This window comes from Delphinapterus leucas, chromosome 13 (assembly GCF_059928025.1).
Source record: "Delphinapterus leucas isolate spDelLeu-1000000601 "Yukka" chromosome 13, BTC_Dleu_Yukka2, whole genome shotgun sequence".
NCBI lineage: Eukaryota > Metazoa > Chordata > Mammalia > Artiodactyla > Monodontidae > Delphinapterus > Delphinapterus leucas.
The window spans coordinates 79,184,480-79,196,645 of NC_143141.1; the positions used below are offsets into that span (position 1 = coordinate 79,184,480).

General features: G+C 40.4%; 1 protein-coding gene across 5 annotated transcripts in view; it reads left to right on the forward strand.

The window, feature by feature from the left end:
• The first annotated feature begins 2,254 nt into the window (after positions 1 to 2,254).
• Positions 2,255 to 12,166, forward strand: part of PUM2 (pumilio RNA binding family member 2) — a 91,715-nt gene continuing 81,803 nt past the window's right edge. For all 5 annotated transcript variants that reach the window (XM_089923403.1, XM_022574365.3, XM_022574367.3 and 2 more), the window contains exon 1: positions 2,255 to 2,386. The gene's annotated coding sequence lies outside the window, so the exon portion shown is untranslated. The remainder of the gene's footprint in view (positions 2,387 to 12,166) is intronic.

The window sequence follows — 12,166 nt, forward strand, 5'->3', positions numbered from 1 at the left end:
TGGCATCTTTGTGTCTCACTGGCTCAAAATGGATAACCCACCCATTCCAGAAACAGTTCCTATTAAGTGAGATGGAATTATTGTGATTGGATCACCAATGCTTCTTAAACATTATTGTGTAGAGAAACTGCCTGGGAATCTTGTTAAGGTGCAGATTTTGATTCATTAAGTCTCGAGTGGGGCCGAGATTCTGCATTTCTAATGAGCTCCCAGGTGATTAAAGTGGCTGTCAGGCCTCAATGTCAATGACATTTACAATGTCCACCTTAAATATCAAGCACACCTGATATTTATAGTAGCTGAGGCACTTGTTCTTTCCTTGCAGGTAAATCTACAAGAGAAGCCAATTATAATCATAAGGTGCTCAATGAGCAAGGCCAGATTGCAAAGCATACTGAAGGCACAGAAGCAAGAAACTGCTCACCATGCACAGGGAGTCAGGAGCTGGAGATAGGCAGTCAAATCACTAAAGGGCTGGGCTTTGATCTGTGTTCTGCAGAGCACAAAACCTCTAACAGATTTACCATGGAAAAAAGTCTTATACAGTCAAATTTGTCTGGGAAATGTTGCATACCATGTCCCTCACTTGGATATTTGCAAAGCACATTTTGATTTTAAGGGTGCTAAGCAGTCTGGTAGTAAAGAAGCCTTTTGTTAAACAGCGATAATACTTCATAGACAGGACGGGCTATATATAATTTGTGGAGCCCAGTACAAAATGAAAACGAGGGCCCTCTCTTTTCCAAAAACTAAGACTTTCTAGATGGCAACAACGAAGCATTAAACCAATTGAGGAACGCTTCTTTCTAAAGCTTGAGGCTTTGTGGGACTGCACAGGTCACATGCTAGTGAAGCACCCTGCTTATGAGTATATTAAATGGGACAAGGAAAAAGCTATAGTGCTTGCATACTATAAGCACTAAATAAATAATAACTATGGTATACGCATGGCTTTTAGTCAGAACTCTTGGTTGTGACAGAAACTCTCTTTATCTAGCTGAAACAAAAAAGCAGATTTTATTATCTGAATCGAGGCATTTGTTTCAGAACCCAAGAGGCCGCCAACAAGGTCCAGGAACAAAGGGAAAGAAAAATGTCAGAACTCTCCTCTTCTCTCTCAACTCCACTCGTCTCCATGGGTTTCCTATCCACACGGTAGGACCAATCAGCCCAGAGATCCCAGGTTTAAGAGACTTCTTAGGGAGAGATTAGGGTCTCTTAGTCCCAGTTCCGAATTCTCAGGGAGGGCCTCTGATGGGTTCACCTCTTTTTACCCAGACTAAGCAACTGTACATAAACTCTTTTGCTGTTACCAGCTCAACGGCGGGAAAGGAGAAAGCAGGCAAAATATTTACCTCCCAGTGTCTCCTATGCTTACTTGATTATAGGACATTTTTTACAGGGACATCTATTAGCATTGAACAGAACACACTTGGGCGTAGGAGAACCACCTGAGTTTCCTTTGTGTTTACCGGGCCAAGCACGGGGGGGGGGAAGGGGGGCAGCAATCTGCTGAGCCGGCTCCACCTGCCCATGCAGTAAAGACTAGGAGAATGACAGTCCACTTAAAGGGTTCACTCTTCCACCCAAGTTGTGTCTCCACCGTCTTGCTTCGGGGAGAGGGTAAGGGTGAAACCTTAAAGGCCTGGATTACTGTCCGGCTCTTGTGGGTGCCAGCACCACGAAAGCGAAGTGCGAGGAGTACACCGAGGTCGGGGGCGCTGATACCCGCACAGGCAGCTGGGGGAGAACAATGAGCTACGGGGCAGGAAGCCGAGGGTAAGCGAGTTCTGAAGACTAGGCCCCACGCGGGAAGAGAGACGTAAGCCGACTTCGGAAACACCACGCCTGCGCCTCCAGACCCCGGAGCGCACTCCCGAGCCCGGCGCGAACTCCCGCCTGGCGCCCCAGCCGAGCCCAGAACCGGCAGCTAGCCCGAAAGGTGAGGGCGGGGGAGCACACGCGGGAGGGAAGGCCGAAACGCGCCAGCGCAGAAAGCGTGCGCACGCGCAGAACTCCCGCCGGCCGGCGCCCGGAGCGCGGGAGAAGCGTCGGAAGCCACTGAGAGGAGCGGCACCTCGGTGAGTGTTCCCTCCCTTATTTCCCGGGGTGCCTTGCGCGCGCCCGGTGGCCTGGGGGGAGGGGAGGGGAGGCGGCGGTGGCAGCCATGTTGTTGTGAGTCTCTGTGTCTCACCCTCGGTACTTCGGTGGTTCGGAGGAGGAGGGGGAGGAGAAGGAGGAGGTGGGGTGGGGGGGAGGGAGGTAGGTGGAGAAAGAAGATATTGCCACCACCGAAGGCGGAGGAGAGGAGGACGGCCAAGAGCGACGCCGCCGTGTGCCCAACGGTCGGTGTCCCCGGCTGAGGCAGCGCGGCCGCAGCAGCCCCGTAAGTCAGTCGCGCTTGCACCCTCTCCCCGTGCTCTGGCGCCGTGGGGTTGGCTCCCCGGGCTTTGTGTGGCGGCCTTGTCGGGGGCCGCCTGCGGGAGGGAGGGTGGATGGGGCCTCCGGGCTGCCCGGGACGGCTGCGGCCTTGGGCCCGCTCGCACAATGCCGGGGGAGGGGTGCCGGAAGGGGGTGTGGGCCCGGCGGGGGGTGCTCTCGGCTTTCCCGCTTCCTTTCCTCCCCACGCCTCAGTCTCGCGGCGCTGGGTGGCCCACCCGGCTCTTCCTTTGGTTTCGGCGCGCTCGGGGTTAGAGACCGAGCTGTCCGCCCGCTCGCCCAGCCCTTGGGCCGGGAATGGGGGGGAGAGGCCGGGTGGATCCCGAGAAGCGTGCGAGTTGGAAGTGGGCGAAGAGGAAGGCGTGGGCTTATGAAAACAAGTGTGGGAATTCTCGAGGGCCCGAGTGTGTGCAGGAAAAGCTTCCGGTAGACAGGTGTGGGTTTGAAAGAAAAGGCGACTTGGGTTCGGTGTGTTAGGAATGTTGTGTTTTTGTTATCGGAACAGATTTCGATACTTAGGGAAATGTGTACATTAAAACCAAAGAAGAGATTAGGGACTTTAAACATTTTAGCAGTCGTTTTGTATCTGAACTGGGCCAAATTTGGGGAAGATAAATTGTTAAAAGTTGTATGCCCAAACACGCGTGTAAAAGTTACTGTTACTTCTGAAAACATAGCTAGGGGAAAACCGATTTTTCTTAGCTTTTCATTGTAACACATATTTAAGCATTTGGGTAGGATGGGAATTGCGGACGTATTAGGTGTAATAAGACAATCATGTTAAAATCTGGACTTTAGTACTTTGTGAGATTTTAACTTAAGAAAACTGGTGACAGATTTTTTGGGGTGAAGTTTTTTGAGGAAAGCTTTATTAGATAAAGGCTTTTAAATGCTTGAGAGAAATGTAATACTTGTAAAGGTATTGTATACCAAGAAAATTTTAATAAAGGGTGTTACCTAAGGATTTTAAAAGCTTGTTTACTGCTTGGATTCATGTTTAATAGGTGACTCTTCACCATGTGACCTGGAGCATTGGAGGATGATTTAAGGATTTCTGGCTAGGAATACGGTTAAAAACACAAAGATAAATAGTTTTAATTGGATACGTTTCTGTTCTTAGTTTTTTAATATCCTCCTTTTAAAAAATGATTTGCTTTATCTGCACAGTCCTAAATAGTTGCTGGCATTTCCCTTATTTCAAGAATGTCTTTAAAAGTCCAATTTTTGGTGAAATTCAGTTATTTTAGAATTGTCTTTCGGTGTCCTTGAGGGCGGTTTTTGTATGAAGTAAGCTGTATTTTTTAAAAAATTAAAGTTATATTTCAGAATCCTGGTTCTTTTTTTTTTAACATCTTTATTGGAGTATAATTGCTTTACAATGTTGTGTTACTTTCTGCTGTATAACAAAGTGAATCAGCTATACATATACATATATCGCCATATCTCCTCCCTCTTGCGTCTCCCTCCCACCCTCCCTATCCCTCCCCTCTAGGTGGTCACAAAGCACGGAGCTGATCTCCCTGTGCTATGCGGCTGCTTCCCACTAGCTATCTATTTTACATTTGGTAGTGTATATATGTCCTTGCCACGCTCTCACTTCTAAAGTTCATGTTTTTGTAAAGTTCATTTTTGTTATTTGCACAGGTCTCTTATCTTCGAGTTAGATTTGCGATTAACAAGCTTAAACATCTTCAAACAGTTTAAACTTTAATTTTAACACATGGTTTTCTTAATTTGAGTCTAAAGTTCTCTGATGTTTTGATATTAGTAAGATTTCAGCTTTTTAAAAAGTAAGTTAATTACTGCTGTATTAAAGTTGGTGTTACAAGGTTGTCACTTTAAATAGGCCAGTTTTTCTTAGGCATTACAAGTATATAAACCAAATAATGCAGTCTTAACACAGATACGAATATGAGGATTTTGTTTCTTAAACCTTCCATACTTGTCTATAAACATTTCTGGTGTTGAAAGATAATTTATTTTCTTGTGCAGGTACTTATCCTATTTACAGAAGTAATTAGAGATTTGGGCCAGGTGTGACATCCAAAACCAATCTTCTCAGTGACCAGACGGTCCCCTTTGTATAGATACTGATAGGATCTTCATAATTTTAAGTGGAGGTTGTTTCTGTCACCTGGACTCAAGTTCTTTGTAGTTTCTAATTTAACAACCTTTGAATTCGTTGCGTTTCTAAGATAGGAAAATATTCCGTATTTTCTCATGTTTTTAAGACTTGTGGATACATATTTTAGACATCTGAATGTACCACATATGGCTTCGTCTAGCTTGCATTCACAGTTTAAGGCCATTTTTACTGACAGGTGTGATTAAGGTAATAATTGTACTTATAATAGTGTAAATTGGTTTGTGACATATTAGATTTTTTTGCTGTTCTTAAGAAAGCATAAAAATAGTCTGACTTGCTCCTATTGTCCCACCTTCTCACTCTTCCCTTTGATGAGTTTGTAAGAAGGAACTGATCAAGTATGCTCAGCCCCTTTCCTCTTTCTCTTTGGGAGCCTGGCCCCTGCAGAAAGCACTTTGCTTTTTCTGAAGGCCACCAGGGATAGACTCTGTCCCTTTCTGGAGGAGGACCATGGTTGTCCGGTGCTACCTGTGACTGCGTTAGGATAATTGTGGGGTGTGGTGTTAGGAAGCCCTGTTCCTCTAGGTTTAGATTATGCTTTCCAGTGTAGCTTTTCAGTAATAAAGGAGCTATTTGGATTACCATCAGCCTAACTCCTAATGTCTCTCACTCCTGAATTCTGATGTGGTGGGAAAAAGGTTTCTTCAAACCCTATCATTTAGAAGCTAACGTTTAAATAGTGATTTTCATATTTAGCAATATAGATAGAAGACATTTTTTTAAGTTGCTTTTGCAGTGGAAAAGTGAATTTACAGAGAAATATTATTTTCATGCTTTTCCAGTGATACATTGTATAGAATTATTGTATAGGTAGGTGCATGGCATATGCTTTTTCTTCTCAGATTTTCATGTAGCAGTATGCTTAGAGACATAAGCTTAGTAATATTTTTTCCCTAGTGACTTTTCCTTTCAGTAACTCAGAAGATCCAGCTTATTTATAAATGAGAAATTAAAGCTTGCCTAATTGAACACAAGTGTCAGCTTCCAAAGTGTCTTTTTTTTTTGGCCATGCCGCGAGGCTTGCGGGGTCTTAGTTCCCCAACCAGGGATTGAATCTCGGCCCACAGCAGTGAAAGCGCTCAGTCCTAACCACTGGACCGCCAGGGAATTCCCACAGAGGTTCATTTTAATTCTTATTGAAATTGCAGAAGGTTTTGTTTCATTGACTTTTAAAATTTATTTTATTTTATCGTATTTATTTATTTATTTTTGGCTGCATTGGGTCTTCGTTGCTGTGCACAGGCTTTCTCTAGTTGCAGCGAGGGGGGGCTACTCTTCGTTGTGGTGCGCATGCTTCTCATTGCAGTGGCATCTCTTGTTGCGGAGCACGGGCTCTAGGCATGTAGTTGTGGCACACAGGCTTTAGAGCGCAGGCTCAGTAATTGTGGCGCAGGGCCTTAGTTGCTCCACGGCATGTGGGATCTTCCCAGACCAGGGATTGAACCCATGTCCCCTGCATTGGCAGGCGGATTCTTAACCACTGCACCACCCGGGAAGTCCCTCATTGATTTTTCTTAAAATGAAAAGTTGTATTTGGCCCTTGCCTAACTCATTTTTCTAAAGTGCATTAAAGAATTAAAAAGGGATAAGAACCTGCTGTATAAATAAATAAATAAAATTCAAAGAAAAGAAGTTAAAAGGGATGGTTATTCAAGCAGGTTGGCAAAAAGCTAGTTTCTTTAGTGTATACCACCTCTGCAAATATAGCTTCTGTAATCCCATCCATTTTCAGTTTACATATCACAGATTTTCACTTCTTATTCTCTTACTATTCTCTTATGGAGCGAGAAAAGATTATAGAGTACTGGAAAACATCTAGATTGTGTACACCTTATATATATATTCCAGAATTTCACTGTAGCTACCAAATACAAAAAGGAGGAAGAAGTGTGAAGGGAGAAGGGGTAGTTAGGGTGTCAGAATACTTTGACTGCAAATGGTACAGCAAAAGAAGGCAGCCATTTTCACCTCCCTAGGGTGATATGTATATTTGGGCCATAAAAATCTCCAAAAATCTGCTTCCTGGAAGGGATTTGGTGAAATTGACTGTAAAGTGACATTACAAAACCACATATTGGATACCTGCCTAGGAAAATAAAACCGCCAGAGTACATAAAAAATAGTATGGGGGGGGTTAACTTTTTTCTTTTTTTCCTTTAGTCCCCCAGAAAAAAAGTGTGTAGAGAGACTAGTTTTAGAGAAATCTTTGTGGTTTCAGTTTTACTGGACATTTTATGTCAAGAGTAGCAAGTTCTAGATCTCAAGGTGGTAATCTCTGATTTTAGGCACTGTTTCTGAAAGAGATCAGCAGGAGATAGTCTTCACTAATGTATAAGATGGTTTTATTCATTCTCATGTTAAAAAAAGGTAAATAAACGGCAGAGGCAGGCTGACTGTAAGTACAGGTCTTTTGCTAAGCAGTCAAATGAGGCACATTGTTGGTAGAGAAAAATATGGACTATGGTATGACTTTGTTACATACCAACAAAGAATTGTATACAGGAAGGAGCTACTTGTGTCTTCCATTTTGGTGACCAGGTCATTTATTTAACATCTGTGTAGTATTAGCACTTTTAGCATGATTTAATGCAAAACGTTGTACTTTATGTGGCAAAACCTGAGTCATTTGAAACCAATTTAACATAAACAGAATTAAGATTTGGAGTTTAGAGAAGGTGATAGCTCCAGGTTTTGCCTACAGATGTTTTCTTAGACCACCTTGCAGTTGAAATATAATTGATTGCTTTTCATCCAAAGGTGCCGTCATTTAATCTCTAAATTATTTGGCTCTTACACTGGCAAAAATAGTATTCAAGGATCTTGCCAAAGATAAATTGTTGTTAATTTTTATGGTAAGTCTGGTTGAGAAGATACTCATGGAGTATTACCTGACTTTCAGTCCATTTGTTACTCTGGATATTCTAAGTTGTATCATTTCATCAAGCTAGACTACCAGAAACTTGCATTCATTTTTTGAGGTTTGCAGGCCTATCATGTGCCAGATTGTCCTTAGATGTTAGTGGTACAGTGATTCCTGTTCTTACAGTTTTACTGTAACTATAAGCTTATGTTTACAGTGGAGAGGAAGATGATTAAACTCATGTTTACACAGTGCAGTACACTAAGTGCCACTGGAGGTGGTGCTGCAAAAGTGCTCTGGACTCAGGTAGACACTGCAGGGGGTCAGGAAAAGCTTTCCAGAAGAGGTAAAGTTGACTATAAAAAGACTTAGAAAAGTTAATTTAGTCAAGAGATGGGTGAAGTAGTAGCATTTAGCCAGAGGGTTTAGTATGTGTAGTGACCCAGATAGGGGAGAATGGCAGAGCTTAAAGTGGAGGTAAGGAGGAGAATTGAAAAGATTTGATTGGAGATACAGGTAGCAGCACACTAGATTAAAGGACCTTTTTTATTTTTAATGTATTTATTTATTTGGTTGCGTTGGGTCTTCGTTGCTGAGCACCGGCTTTCTCTAGTTGTGGTGAGCGGGGGCTACTCTTCATTGCGGTGCGTGGGCTTCTCACTGTCGTGGCTTCTCTTGTTGAGGAGCACGGGCTCTAGGCGCGAGGACTTCAGTAGTTGTGGCACGTGGGCTCAGTAGTTTTGGCGCACCGGCTTAGTTGTTTCGCAGCATGTGGGATCTTCCCAGACCAGGGATCAAACCCGTGTCCCCTGCATTGGTAGGCGGATTCTTAACCACTGCGCCACCAGGGAAATCCAGGGCCTTTTTAAATTTGAATAATTCTGAAGAAGACTTTGGAGATCCAAGATTACATCTTGGGAAGATTCAGACTATATTTTCCAGCAACCCTTAACATGATTACTGTGAATCGCTTTCCCTGGATTGTGTTAGAGGAGTTAGACACATGACTTTCCTTCAGGGATTGACTAAAAAAATGAGATTCTGAAACCTTGCATCTGCGAAGAGAGTTGTTGAGCATATTTTCTATTACAACTCTGTGTTCTCTATAATACCCCATATAAGAGATTTCTTTTAAAGCTTAGTGTTAGAAATAAGGATGTCTCCAAGGAATTGGATAATGAAAATTCTTTGTAATGTGCTGTGTCACCCCCCCCATCTTTGTGTCTTTCAGAAGTTAAAGTTCTTACTGTTTTTGTTATTTAGTATTTGCTTAGTTATTTTCCTAAGATTAGTTTTTGTTTTATTGTGTACATTTCCTATGAGTTACTTGGTGTGCCTTCTTCCAAAAATTTTTATTTAAATGAATATAGAGTAAATTTCATTTAGATTATACTCAAGACTGTTTCTACCACAGACACTTTTTATGGCATATAACTTAGTACTCCTTGAAACTGACATAGATTTGGTTTCTCTTTTCAGACATTGCAGTCTAGGTGTTTGGTTTTTGGTTGTTTTCTAAGCAACAACTTAGAATTTTTTTTTTTTTTTAACTTTTATGTCTTTAGGAAATTGGTTTGGTCATATCACTTTAAAGTCATTGGGAAACAGATCACCAATTCAAGGCTTGTTCTTGAATATTTGAGGAACTTTTAAAAAAATCACAGTTCATATTCGTCACCTAAAAAATTTCCTCATATTTGTTTAATTCAAAGGTTTGTACAGCTAATATTTTTCTTAGACTATTTATTATGCCTATCATGAACTAAACATTTTAAAACCTTTTAACCGTCATAGGTTATGACTTTTCCTAGACAAAAGTTCAAGAAAGTTGAAATAGATAACTCGTTCATTTTTTTCTTGGAAATGACTAGAAATAGCTGCTTCTCAAAATAATCAGCTTTTTGTTAACATGCTTACAGAAAGTTACAATAATACTGGGTTAAAGTTAAGCAGATTTATTTATTTATGCATGCATGCATGTCGCACTGTGCTGCTTGTAGGATCTTAGTTCCTCAACCAGGGATGGAACCCAGGCCTTCAGCAGTGTAAGCGCAGAGTCATAACCACTGGACTGCCAGGAAATTCTCAGTTAAACAGTTTTAATTGTGGGACTTCTCAGAGCCTTTACTATGCTGTTATCACAGAGAATGAATTCCAGAATGACCATGTACTCAGCTTGCAAAAGAACAAGTGGGTGCTGGGGAGCAGCATATCTTAAATGTATTGGACGAGGAACCTCTTATTTTAAAGAACACTGTGCATTGGTGATTAAGGAACACACTTTGAAAAATTTTTGTCGGAAGAAAAAATCTTTTAAAAACTGCACTAAAGTCTGCTGCTTAAAGTGGTTTTTATTTTTTCCAGTTCTCTCAGACCATGAACTCAAATGATTTCCTTTAGTCCTCTGTTACAACCTAATTAACATTTCTTCAGTTATTTCTCCTTGGTGCCATACTGATTCTATTGATACCGTGTAACAATTGAAAATTACTAGGTAGCCATTCTAGACAAGTCTTCTGTTGTTGGGCATTCAGCCTAGTACTAAACTGAACTGAAAATAGCACAAGATTGCTTGTACTCTATTGACTGTGATAAAGCTTCTAAATTATAATGTGTTTAAACTGTATTAATATAGGACCTTTTTAAAAAAAACTTTCATTTGCTAATGTCAACAAGCCTTACAACACAGAAATATAAAAAGATAAAACCAACAGTACCCCCTCTCCTACCAAAGTTAGATGTTTATTTTTTTCATACTCCACACTAACATATACATTGCCCCTCTTTTGTTAAACAAAACTGGGATCAGGTTACACACCTGAGGCACCTTGGTGTTTTTATTTAATATCATGGATATTTTATTGTATTAGTACATATAACTTTAATAACTTGTAATACTTAGTGTATGGCTTTTTATTTTGCTAACGCATTTTTGTCGAGTTTAGGTTGTTCATTTTCTGTTTTTGAACCACTGCAGGCAGTGCTGCAGCAAATACCATTATTCAGTTCATCCTTTTATGTTATTGTTTATGTAAGTTAAATAACCAGAAGAGAAATTACTGTGTCAAAGGATTATATATTGAGTCTTAAACAGAAAAAAATATGTTCACTCATTATGGTGAGTTAATATTCTAGAAAGGACTTATATTGCAATTTCACATATTATCTAATTTAGTCTTCACAATAACCTTATGAGGAAGCATTGTTATTCTCATCTGTAAATGGGGAAACAGAACCAGAGAGTTCAAGTGGTCTGAGTTCATTCAGCTAGTTAGAGGCAAACATGGTACCATATTCTAGATCTTTTGGTTCTGGTTTCTGTTTCTGTTACACCATGATGAATGACACAAAATTTTTTCATTGGAAAACCATTAGGGTGCTTGTGAATATATCCCTTAGCTGTAGGTGGTATGGTGTATGTAAGGCTTTCAATCCTATCTGCACAGGGAAGCATTGCCTGGAGAGCTTAAAAATACTAATAAAAATCTGTGCCTTTCTCCCTGCCCAGACTAATTCAAATAAGTCTTAGATAGGTGGGATCTAAGTGTTAGTAGTTTTCAAACCTTCTGTCTAGATTCTGATGTACTGTGAGGATTTGAGAACCAGTGACCTTAAAATTGAGGTGCTAATATCCCTGAGGAGTACATGAAGTGTTTCCAAAATGTTAGCACGTTTAGTTTCCTGAGGATCAATTTACAGATCCTCACTATGTGTACTGAGAAAGGCACATCTTTGATCCATCTCAGATTTTAATGTGGTGTATTTTACCCCGGATAATTAACCTTCAGGGCACCAGACTTGGAGTTAGCTTCCTGTAGTGATTAATTTTATGTATTCACATGCTGTGTGAAACTGGAGTATTTTGGCTTCCATTGGGATTTTCTGAATTCGGGTCAGTGATAGTCTTGAGTGGTAGGGAGTAATGGTAAATTGTTTTTAAACCAGTTCACCTCTTCTTTCCTAACTTTTTGTCAAAGAATACTTACAAAGAACAATACTATGAAATACTTTGAAAGCTAGAAATACGTAAATCATGTTTGTTATAGCATACTGTCAAATATATTGTGTTTAAATGTATGATTTGGTTGGCTCCATTGTTTTTTTTAAACACTTTGCAGAAATATATCAAAGAGTAAGGTAGAGCTAACTTAGATTTAAAAAACTAAGTGCTGACCACAAGTGTAATTCCTTTAAATCAGGTGATGATAGAATATTTAGATCTACAAATTGGATTTTGATTTTTTTTTAACTCAAAGTCTCATGAAGGTGTGGCTAGAGATAGTTACTATAGTAGGTATTGGGTATACGTGTAAATTCCTTTGTATCATCTTAAAAACCCTTAAAAGTTTACAGATAAGGGGTGGGATTGAACCTGGGCCCATGGCAGTGAGAGCACTCAGTCCTAACCACTGGACCGCCAGGGAATTCCAGAGAATATTTTTTTTTTTTCCAGAGAATATTTTTAAGTGATGCTTAATTTATTGAAAAGATGTTTTTCTGTTATGTTTGTTGATAAGTCATGATAACCTCTCTTATGTATAGGTGTATGTATATTTGAGTTCTACCATATAAGACTGTTGATTTCCAAGTTGACTTGTTTATAGTGATTTTTAACATGTATATATTTTAAATATTTTAAAAATATAAGTAACAAATGGCAAATATTCAGAGTATAGAACTATAAAATGTAAAATAAAAATCATGTATACCCTTTTCCTGAT